Consider the following 11,945-nt stretch of genomic DNA (forward strand, 5'->3'; position numbering starts at 1 on the left):
ACACCTGGTGACTCTAGTCCCCAACTGGGCCTCACCCGGGCCTGGTGACTCTGGTCCCCAACAGGGCCTCACCTGGGCCTAGTGACTGCGGTCCCCACCTTGGCCTCACCTGAACCTGGTGACTCTGGTCCTCACCTTGGCCTCACCAGGACCTGGTGACTCTGGTCCCCACCTGGACCTCACCTGGAACTGGTGACTGTGATCCCCACCGTGGCCTCATCTGGACCCGGTGACTGTGGTCCCCCACTGGGCTTCACCTGGATCTGGTGACTGTGGTTCCTACCTGGGCCTCACCTGACCTGGTGACTGTGGTCCCCACCTGGGCCTCACTTGACCTGGTGACTCTGATCCCTACCTGGCCCTCACCCGGACCTGGTGACTCTAGTCCCCATCTGGGCTTCACCTAGGTGACTCTGGTCTCCACCTGAGCCTCATGTGGATCTGCGACTGTGGTCCCCACCTTGGCCTCACCTGAACCTGGTGACTCTGGTCCCCACCTGGGCTCACCTGGACCTGGTAGCTGTGGTCTTCATCTGGACCTGGTGACTCTGGTCCCCACCCGGGCCTCACCTGTACCTGGTGACTGGGCTCCTCCGCTACCAATGACTAGGATCCAGGATGGACCCTTAGTTGCTACTGACACCGGGACCATCCCCAGGGTCTCACTTGTTCCTGGTGACTATGGTCCTTGTCTGGGCTGACCTGGCTCATCCTTGGCTCTGATCCCCTCTTGAGCCTCACCTGCTCTTGCAGGTATGGTCTCCCTGTTGTGGGTGTGTAGTGTCTGTGGTCCCTTCTGGGCCTCACCTGATGGTACTGGGCCACAATATTGGCCCTTTGCAAGGCCAGCAGGGTCTCCGGGTCCTCCTGCATCGTGCTGCAATCCAAACACATCCGAGGACACATGCATCCGGGTGCTCCCCGTGGGCAGGTGCCCCTCTGAACGGAGCCAGAAACAACCCCGTAGCCCCGAGGGGCACAGGCATCACACATGGGCCCTCACTGCCCATCTGTCCCTCGCCCACCTATAGTCCACCTTCCCAGCCACTGTCCCAGGACACGCCGTCACGCTGAGGTCACAGAATGCTCCCACCCCGGTATCAGGAGCACACGGGCAGGGGACCCAGGGGCTCCGGGGAACTGCCCACCTGATGCTCGGGGGGTGACATCTCCCAGCCCGGGGCCGGCACAGAGATGGTGGTGGGTGGGCCGGCCAGCGAGTGTCCCTGCGGGCTTGGGGTGGGGGGGTGGGGGCGGGGATCAAAGGTTTCTCTTAGATTCCACAAGCACACAACCAAGGGGAGAAAGCGACGGACTGGACTTCTTCAAAATTAAAACCTGATGCCAGCAAGAGTGCGACCAAACTCCCCACCCTGAGGGCAGCGATGTGTGAATAGCCTGAGGGGGGCCTGGGGGAGCACGAGGGACTCCACTTTCGAGCGTGAAGAGCAAGCCTGCTCATGGGACCCAGCAGGCACAGGGTGGGATGGGGGGGGGTGTCAGTCACCCCTGTCGCGGTCCATGCGTCTAGGACAAGCTGGAAAGGTCATGGCTTGGGTGCCTGCACAGCACAGGGCTTACAGGGGAGCGGGGGTCCCGGGGGAGCTGCCTGAGTTCCAACTGCAGCCTCCTTCCCTGGATGGGGGCAGGAGGGTTGCCGCTCTCACCCCGTGGGGCTGTGGAAGGGCTGTAGGAGCTGCTCACGGTCATCGCATAGGGGGTCGGGGTGTTGTGGACCCCAGCCCGGGAGGCCTGTGCCCCCACCCGGACCCACAGGCCCCACTGTGGCCCACGGGGAGCAGGAATCAGCTGCCACTCACCTGTGACCTGTCACTGTGTGAGCACCTCCTCTTTATGCACTGGGGTACTGGGGAGAGTGGGAGGGTTGGGGTACTGGGGAGAGTGGGAGGGTTGGGGTAGTGGGGAGAGTGGGAGAGTGGGGGTACTGGGGAGAGTGGGAGAGTTGGGGTACTGAGGAGAGACGAGCACTGGGCTACTGGGGAGAGCAGGAGAGTCGGGTCGCTGCGGGCCAGATCCGGAGCACGAGTGCCTCCGACGGTCTGTGGACGCAGAGTGGGCACCAGGCAGCGGTTGAACCCGGGGGCACCACAGTTCCGCCCAGAGTGGGGTCCCGCATCATCACTGTGGGCAGGCGGGGTCCAATCAGCACTTAGCCCTTCACCCTGAAGGCCAAGGGTCCTGGGGGAGGGTCCTGTCCCCGCGCCGGACAGGAAGGGGATGCAGGCACCCTCCCACATCCTCAGTTCCCATTCTCGGGCCCTGTAGGCATCCTGCCCTTCAAGGCAGACTGGGGGTCACAGATGCCCCCCCCCACCCCCCAGGGTTCACAGCATGGGGTTGCAATTAGGAACATTTGAGGGGCTCCTGGGGGGTTCCACGTCGACTCTTGAGTTTGGCTCAAGTCAGGATCTCGAGGTTGTGGCATGGAGCCTCGGGTGGGGCTCGGGCTCCGGTGGGTGAGGGGTCCGCTCCAGGTTCCCCCTCTCCCTTCGCCCCCCCCTCACTGCACCCTCTCTCAAGTAAATCTTCTAAAAATTAACATGAAGACACGTGAGCATCTTGATCCCCTCTGCAGAGGTGCCTTCGTGTGCGTAACGACCGTGTAAATGCCTTTCACGGACCCACCGGGAGTCCTACCAGAAACCCCTTTTCCTTGATATTTATTGAAGTCCAGTCAACACACAACGTGACAGTAGTTTCAGGGCTACAACTAGTGACTTGACAATTCTGTGCCTCACTCAGCTCTCCCCACGAGAAGAGGCGTCACCGTCTGTCCTCGTACAAAGTTGTCCCAACAGTACTGACTGTTGCCAGGCTGTACTTGCCAAATTTCTGGGATTTCTTTATTTAGAACCAGACGCTTGTAGCTTTTCCTATTGTTCATCCATGTTGCCCACCTGCCCCCCGCGGCCCCTCTGGTCATCAGTCAGCACGATCCATCCCATTAACCAGAGAAAGGATATGGGGTGGCCTGGGGGGCTCAGCGCTTCAGCGGCTGCCTTCGGCCCAGGGCGTGATCCTGGAGTCCCGGGATCAAGTCCCACATCGGGCTCCCTGCATGGAGCCTTCTTCTCCCTCTGCCTGTGTCTCTGCCTCTCTGTCTGTCTCTCAAGGATATATAAATAAAATCTTAAAAAAAAACAAAAACAAAGAGAAAGGATACGATCCTCTCAAGAGTTGCAGAAAAAGCATTTGACAGAATACAACATAAAAAGCACAGTGGGGGGACACCTGGGTGGCTCAGCGGTTGAGCGTCTGCCTTCAGCCCAGGGCGCGATCCTGGAATCCCGGGATCGAGTCCCACGTCAGGCTCTCTGCATGGAGCCTGCTTCTCTCTCTGCCTGTGTTTCTGTCTCTCTCTGTGTCTCTCATGAAAAAATAAATAAAATCTTTAAATAAACAAAAAACAATGTTAAAAAAAAAAAAAGCACAGTGGGTTTTGAGGAAATGTCTGTCAACAGCGGAAAGGCCACGTAGGAAGGCCTGCAGCTGACGTCATCCCCAAGGATGACAACCTGAAATCGTCTCCCCTGAGAGCAGGAACAAGCCAAGGAGGTCCCCTCTCAGCGCTGGAAGTCCCACCGTAGTCAACAGATGGGAAACAGCCATGTGGGGGGTCGCATCCATGCTGACAGGGGCCCGGCCTCCTCAGGCCCCGCGGGGAGGCTTCAGGGTTAGGGTTAGGGGGTTAGGGTTAGCATATTATGCTTAGCATAATACTCTTTCTAGACTTTAATACTTCTTTAAATGTTTCATAGAATTCACTCATGAAGCCATCTGGTCCTGGACTTCTGTGTTTTGGGAATTGTTTTTTTATTACTGACTCAACAGCTTTGCTGAGAATTGGTCCATTCAAATTTTCTATTTCTCTATGTTTCAGTTTTGGTAGGTTATATTTTCTAGGAATTTATCCATACACAAAAGTAAAATCAAAAACTAGAAATTTCATTCTTTGGCTTGTGTCTATCCAGTTTTTCCAACACCATTTGTAGATTTTTTTCCCCACTGGATATTCTTTCCCGCTTTATCAAAGATTAAATGACTACATAGTTGTGGGTTCATTTCTGGAAGGTCTATTTTGTTCTCTTGGTCTATGTGTCTGTTCTCGTGCCAGTACCGTACTGTTTTCATCACAACAGTTTTGTAATATAACTTGAAATCTAGAAATGTGAAGCTTCCTACTTTGCTTTTCTTTTCCAAGGTTGCTTTGCCTATCTGGGGTCTTTTGAGGTTCCATGCAAAGTTTAAGATTATTTATTTTAGCTTTGTGAGAAATGCTGGGGGCATTTTTTTTTTTTTGAATTTTTAATTTAAATTTTAATGGCCACATGTGGTTAGTGGCTACCACATTAGGCATAGTCTCCAGGATCGCGCCCTGGGCCAAAGGCAGGCGCTAAACCGCTGCGCCACCCAGGGATCCCTGGGGGCATTTTGATAGGGTTTATATTGAACGTGTGGGTTGCTTTGAGTTGTAAAGACACCTAATATTCTTTCAATCCATGAGTATGGAATATCTCTTTCCATTTCTTTGTGTCATCAATTTTTTTTCATCATAGTTTTCAGAGTAAATTTTTATAGCTGTTTCCTTAGTTTTTTTCTTAAGTATACTATTATTTTTTGTTTAATTTTAAATTTATTTTTATTAATTTCTTAATTTCTTTTTCTTACCTTCTTACTGATGTACAGGAATGCAACAGAATTCTATGCATTAATGATGTATCCTGTGACTTTACTGAATTCATTTACTAGTTCTAACATGTTTTTGTTTGTTCATTTTTGTAGTTTTCTATATATAGTGTCATGATATCCATTTCTTATAGGTTGTCCTATTGGCATATAGTTTTTGATATGCCATCAAGCCCTCTTGTCTCCACAGTTTCTGTCAGAACCCTGTGTTCACCCTGCCTGTGTCTGAGTTTTTTTTTTTTTTCTTCTTTTTATCTCAGACAAGTGACTGAGTTTCAAACCTCCAAGTTTTAGGGGCTACCCTGGGGGAGACCCGTGCTCCTCCCGCCCAGGAGGGTCTCCTCCCACTTCTAGCCTTTGCTGGCCCGGCCCAGGGACGCGGCCCCGACACTGCACAGGGGTTTGCAGTTTGTGGCCACACAGGGCAGAGAGCTGGCCCTAGTCCCACGGCTCTCGGCCGGGGTCCCTGCTCCTGGGCCTGGGAACCATTGCCGCCACCATCCTTGGGACCCCAGGGACCCTGAGCCCACCCTGTCGCTCCAGGGGCCGCCCCCCACTTCGCCTCCCGAGCACCGTCAAGGCCGGCGTGTCCCCCACTCTAGCAGACTTCTGAAAGTTCTGACTTTGTGCTCTGCTGCTTCTAATACTGTGCGTAGACGCGTCAGCTGGTTCCCTGCCCCTTAGGGATCCGGGGCTGTGTCTCCCCCAGACCGACCGATTGATTTTCTTTTTAAGATTTTATTTTTCTGTCATCTCTACACCCACATGGGGCTTGAACTCTCCGCCCCAAGAACAAGAGTCGTGTGTTCTTACGAACCACATCGAGCAGCCAGGCTCCTTTTGATTGATTGATAGGTATTAACTGAAGCTGATGGGATCCCTGGGGCACAGCGGTTTGGCGCCTGCCTTTGGCCCAGGGCGCGATCCTGGAGACCCGGGATCGAATCCCACAGCGGGCTCCCGGTGCATGGAGCCTGCTTCTCCCTCTGCCTATGTCTCTGCCTCTCTCTCTTTCTCTCTCTGTGACTATCATAAATAAATAAAAATTAATTGAAGCTGATGTGCTGCCTGTGTCAGGTCAGAAACTGAGCCCCTGCGTTGAGGTGCGGTAGAGTCATTGGGACCTTGATCCATGTTAAAGAAAGCAGAGCCTCCCCGGGAGCCCAGGGAGCGGGGCCCACACACGTGACACGTTGGCCATTTTCTTGACCAGGAGTTATTTGACTGCCGATTTATTTAAATTGCTATTCAATGGCGAAGGTCGTTCTAGGACGGGGATACAGCGAGAACATTCTGGGTTCGGAGGCTTCTTCGTCCCGGGCTTCCCGAAGCTCGTCAGAGCTCCTCGGCCCTGGAGGATGAGGCGGTGCTCAGATACCTTCGGGCCTCCTCAGGTTCCAGACTCATCACGAGCGTGTCCTCCAAAGAGCTCTCCCCGACCTGAGGAAGCACATGGTGAGTGGGAGCAACTGAGGCTCCGTCCTGGGGCCTGAGGGCAGGGGGTGGAAGGCACCGCCCTCCAAGCTGCCCAGAGTTGGGGTCACATTCCTCCCCCTGGGGCCCGGGGGCGCCCTCGGGGCTGGGCTGGGCCATGGGGAGCGCGCGTCCACCGGGCTCCAGGGGACGCGGCGTGGGGCCTGAGCACCTCCTGCCCTCCCGCCAGGACTAGGAGCAGAAGTCCACCGGCATCTATACCCCAAAGTGGTTCCTGCAGTGCTTCCTCGGCCGGGTGAGGCCCCCCTTGGACCCCCGCTCCCGGACCTGCCCCCTGCCCGCCCCCCCTGGGAGGGCCCAGCTCAGCCCCACCCTCCAGACCAGCCAGGCCCGACCCCGGGGCCCTGAGGCTGAGGCTCGCAGCCCAGCCTGTCCTGGAGAAGCCCAGAGGGTCCCTGGATGAGGTTCTGGGGGGCGGGCCGTCTCTGCCTCAGCTCCTCCGGGGGAGGCCGGGTCAGCCCGGGGTGTGGACGGGCCCTAGGCCCATCCGGCGGCCAGCCTGGGGTCCTCTGGAGCATGGTGTCCTCAAGTGCGGGCAGAATCTGTGCCCCCAGGGGTGCGGGAGGTGCTGGCCGGGGTCAGAACCTGGAGCGGCCGGGAGCCCTGATCTCCCTGGGAGGAGGGCACGCACGGGGGGGCTGTGGGGCCTTGGAGGCATCCGGGGGGCAGATGGCAGGCCTACCCGAGCCCCAGCCGAGACCCCAGGGGCCCTGCTCAGGCTGCTCCTCCCACCCCGCTGTCCCCTAGACCCCCTTCTTGCTCACCCTGAAGCTGTGGGATGCCTACGTACTCAATGGGGAGAGGGTGCTCACGGCCATGGCCTACACCATCCTCAAGGTGCACAGGAGTAAGTGAGACCCTGGGAGCCCAGGTGTGCCGGGGGGGGGGGGGGGCAGGGGCAGGGGCGGTACCCTGTGCTCTGAGCAGCACCCAGACCTGGGGCGGGGGGACGGCGGGGCAGGCGGGTGCAGCGGGACTCCCTGAGAGGAGCAGCGGGCAGGGGCCACACCGGCCAGTGCACTGCCCAAGGTGCTCCTGGGCACAGCGGGACCCCGGCCGCTGGCCTGGGGGCCCCGGGGGCCCCGGGGCGGGACCCTCCGGGTCTGACGCTCCCCCACCGCCCAGAGCACCTCTTGAAGCTGCTCCTGGAAGGGCTCCGGGAGCTCCTCCAGGACTCTCTGGCCCAGCCCTGGGCCCTGGGCCCTGGAAGACGGCGGCGGTGCTCCATGACCCAGCTCCGGAGGATGCGGTGCCACCTGCCCCCCCCCCAGGTGGGCTCAGGGCCCCAGCCCCTCCCGACTCGGCCTGCTGGGGCCGCCCACAGGGGACAGAGCCCCAGGGCCCCCGTCCTCATCTCTGGGGCTCTCCTCTTCTGCTCCAGCCTCGGGGACCCCAGGCCAGGGCTGGGCGGGTGGGCACCCACTGCAGGGCCCGGGCACCAGTGTGGGGGCTGGCTGAGCACAGGGTCATGTTGGGGGGCCACACGGGAGCCGTGAGGACCCCCGGGGCCCCCAGCGGGGGACACACAGCCTGCTGGAGACGCTGACCCCATTGGCCTCTTTCCAGCGGGACCTGAGGAGTTCCCCACGAGGCCCCTGGGCCTAGAGCAAGTGTCCCCAGCGCCCGGGCCTCTCCTCCCTTCTCCAGCCTCTGAGACACCGCCCAGGGTGGAGAAGCCGGCCTCCCCAGGCCCAGCCACCCAGCCTGAGCCACCCGGGCCCCCTCCCGGCCAGGCCATCGTCCAACTTCCCCGCAGTGATGGAACTCCCTCCCCACCCTCCCAGTGCAACAAGAGTGTGCAGGCAGGTGGCCCCCAGACATGGTGGGCTTCAAGACAAAAAACGGGGTCCCCTTCCATTCGGCACCTGCCTGGGCCACCCCAGAGGCCCTGCCACGGACCAGGCCCTGGAGCACCCCCGGGACTCCCATCACAGGGTCCCTCAGCCCCCTAGGGATGACGCTGTCGGGCCCAGGACACCCTTCCTGCCCCGCGGCCACTGCAGCTCATGCCCCTCGCTGGGCAGAGACGGGCACAGCCAGGGCAGAGCCAGGGCGGTGCTGAGCCTGCTGCCCCAAGGCCCCGCACAGGCCCGGGACCCTCTGCCCTCAGCGTCCATGGGGCAGCTCGATTCTCACGGGCCTCAGGGGCAGAGCGTGGCAGTGACTGCGGGGACCCGGAGGCTCTGGCCCGCTGTCACCGTGCCCTGCCTCGTCTCGCTGTCCCTCCCGAAGGCCCCCCCCCCCCCCCCCCGCACAGGACACCAGCCCCTGACCCTGAGGGACCTGGGCTGGCCTGGCCCCAGGCTCTGTGGGGGCAGGAGCGACTCGAGCCCCCCCCAGGCCCAGCACTAATGGGATCCAGTGCCCCGGGGCCCTGGCCAGGCCTGCGTTCTGGCCCCGGGCTGAGCAAGCCCTCTCACAGCCGGATGTGGCCTCCTGGGCCCTGGGCATGCCCCACAGATCCAGGTCGCTGACCTAGGGCAGCCCTGGGGATCCCGGGACACCCCAGGGCAGGGCAGCAGGGGCAGGCCGGTGGGCCCCACCCGCACCCACACCAGGAGGCAGGCTCCTCCACATGCTGGGGCTCCAGCAGTCAGTCACCTGGCCCCAGGGGGCCCAAGGCCGGGTTCCAGCTGCCCTGTGGGGACCCAGCGCAGGAGCCCATGGGCCGCAGGTCCACGTCAGCCCTGCTGTCCCCAGAACCGCCTCTCAACGCCCCATCCTCAGGACACGCGCCCCCACCCGGAGTCGAGTCCACACAGGCTCCCAGGTGGGGGACTCCAGCACCCGCACCCCTGTGGGATTCCCACTTTCCTCTAAGGACAGGAAGGTCTCCCAGGGGAAGGCGCGCACCCTCGGCTCTGAGCCCTGTTTGCTGTTGCAAGTTCAATAAAGTGTTGTTGTGTGAAAATGCACGGCCGGCTCGTTTCTGCGTCTCCTGGAGCTCTGAGTATGGGGTGCGGAGACACCCCCAGAGAGGAGGAGGGGGCACCGCCCAGGCCCCGACCAGCCCCTGCAGGGGCGCCACCAGGCACACACAGCTGACGTCCCCACGTGCCTTCCAGGGGCGGCCAGACGCCAGGGTGAGGACCCCACAGACTCTACTGCGACTCAGCCTGTGCCTGTGGCCAGGACGGGCCTAGGACAGAGAGACAGCCGGGGAGCCTCAGGTCACCAGGGTCTGTGCTAAGTGCCCTGGGAGGTCTGTGCCCCCTCTGTCCAGGGGGCCTGGGCTGCCGGGGCTCCGGGGTGCTTCCTCCCCTCCCCGCCCCGGGCCTGTGTGCCTGGGGCACAGAGGGCCAGTGGGGCGGTCAGTGTGGCCCCGGAGGGGATGTCAGGACAGCAGGCCCTTGCAGCTCTCACACCTGGGCCACCCTCACCGGGCGGGCTCAGCATGCACACCTGGTGCTCCTGGATCTCTCGCACCAGAGTGTGGAGGGCACCCTGCACACCCTAGAGAGTAGGGGCTGGGTGAGCGTGGGGCTCGGCCTGGGGGCAGGCAGTGCAGGGGACCAAGGGACCCTAGCCCCGTCCCCACCCCAACTCCCACACACAGGCAGCCCCAGGGCTCCCCCCATGGGCAGCCGGCTCCTCAGGAGCTCCCCCCAGGGCGGCCCCGAGGTCTGGCTCCCTGCTGGAGAGGCATCAGGGAGAAGAGAAGCGGCCGGCACTCGGCGGGGCCCACTGCCACCCACAGGAATGTGGCCAAGCCGGATCTTCCAGCTCAGCTGACCCCCCATTGGACGGCACGACACGAGGGAGCCCGGGTCAGCCAGGTGAACCCAGCTAGCCACCCAGCACCAGCACCAGAAATGATGGTGTTTCAACCATTTCGGCGTAGGACAACGCGGCCCGAGGATCAGATCGCGGCACGGCCACAGACACACACACACCCCTAACCTAACAAATGTTGGAATCCCCTGATTGTTGTCAGACAGCAGTCGGACGGTTACAGACACGACGCTGGGGTCCCCAGTAGGACACACGGAGGACGCTCCAGACCATGGCTTCAGAGGCCCTGGAGGCCCTGGGAAGGTAAAACTTCTACTCTGTGAAAGACTTTGCCCAGAAAACTAAAAGACAACTCACAAACTGGGAAAATATTTGCAAAACACACATCTGATATTCAAACTATTTGATTTTTATCCAGTCTCTACAAAAAACTCTCAGAAGTCCACAATAAGAACATAGCCGTATAACAACAGGTTAATATCTGTGCAGACACCTGAACAAAGAGATGTACCAATAAAAAACAAGCCTGCAAAAATATGGTCTACATCCTATATCATTAGGAAGTTACCAACGTGAACAGTAGAGAGATAGTGCTACACACCATTTAGAGATGCCAAAGTCCAAAAAAAGGATCCCAGTTGCTGGAGGGTTGTATATGACAGGAACGCTCCTTCATGCTGGGGATGTGCATACGGTTGCTTTGGAAGACAGTTTAGCAGTTTTTTCCAAGGCTAAATAAATCTCACCTGGGGGCCCAACATTCATACTTCTAGTATTTAGACAATTGTTTTGAAAAAACTGTTTCCACGCAAAAACTAGCATGCGAGTATGTGCGGTAGCTCTATTCATCGTAGCTAAAACCTTAAAGAGATCAGGATGTCCCTCAATACATGAACCCATAAGCAAACTGCGGTGCATCCAAGTGAAGGGTGCCAGGAAGGCCGCACCAGCCTGCGAGAAGGGTGCACATGGGGCTGGCTTGACCCGTGCACACAGTCCTGTATGAATCCATGCGTGTCCCCCGAGTGCCCTCACCGGTCAGGGCTGTGCTGGCCCCTGGAGCCGCCCGGGCAAAATGGGGCCAGGAGCACTCTTCCCAGGTGGGGCAGTGGAAAGAACAATACATAACCTCTGACACCCTCCACAACCCTTGACTGGGGTTGGGTTGGATTTGAAACAGTCAGTGACCAGGTAAACACTTCATTCTTCTATTAGAGCCTCTATTAGAGGACCAAAGGGCAGAAAAACCAATGCTTCGGCTCAAGTCTGGACTCACATGTGACCCTGGGCAAGTCCTGTCCACCCTGGGGGCCCGGGAAGATGGAGGAGAGGAAGAGAGACAGTTATGTTTAAACTTAACTCTGACCCTGACCCCAAACCCCTAACCCCAGACTTTGACCCTAAGCCCAAACCTGAATCTATACCTTATTTCCTAACTACATACCAGAACCATCTGACCTGCATTATCCTACTACGCCATAAGCTGAGCATGGAGCCCTTTGTAATAAGCTGTAATTGTGACAAGCTGCCTTACTTTCTCTGGTGTGGGAGATACCTAGTTCTTGGGTGTTGGCCTTTTTGCCCCCTTCTTTCATTTTTTTTTTAAGATTTTATTTGTTTACTTGAAACAGGGAGCACAAGTGGACAGAGTGGGAGGCAGAGGGAGAGGGAGAAGCAGGCTTTCCACTGAGCACACAGCCCCATGCAGGGCTCAGTCCCAGTACCCTGCATTCATGACCTGAGCCGAAGGCAGATGCTTCACCAACTGAGTCACCCAGGTGCCCCTGCCCCGTTCTTCTTTCAATCTTCAATTCAAACCTCAAGTCGTCTATATGTTCAACAGTTCTCAGGACAATAATATTTCTGGTGTTTTGAGATCTTGTTTATTTCTTAGTGTTTCTTCTTCATCTTAAATGTAGGTAAAAAATTATTGCAAATTTGAACACATTTCTGAATTTATATGAGAATATTAATAATTCTATTTTTAAAATGAAATATGACATATTTCTGAC

This window comes from Vulpes vulpes, chromosome 5 (assembly GCF_048418805.1).
Source record: "Vulpes vulpes isolate BD-2025 chromosome 5, VulVul3, whole genome shotgun sequence".
NCBI classification, from domain to species: domain Eukaryota; kingdom Metazoa; phylum Chordata; class Mammalia; order Carnivora; family Canidae; genus Vulpes; species Vulpes vulpes.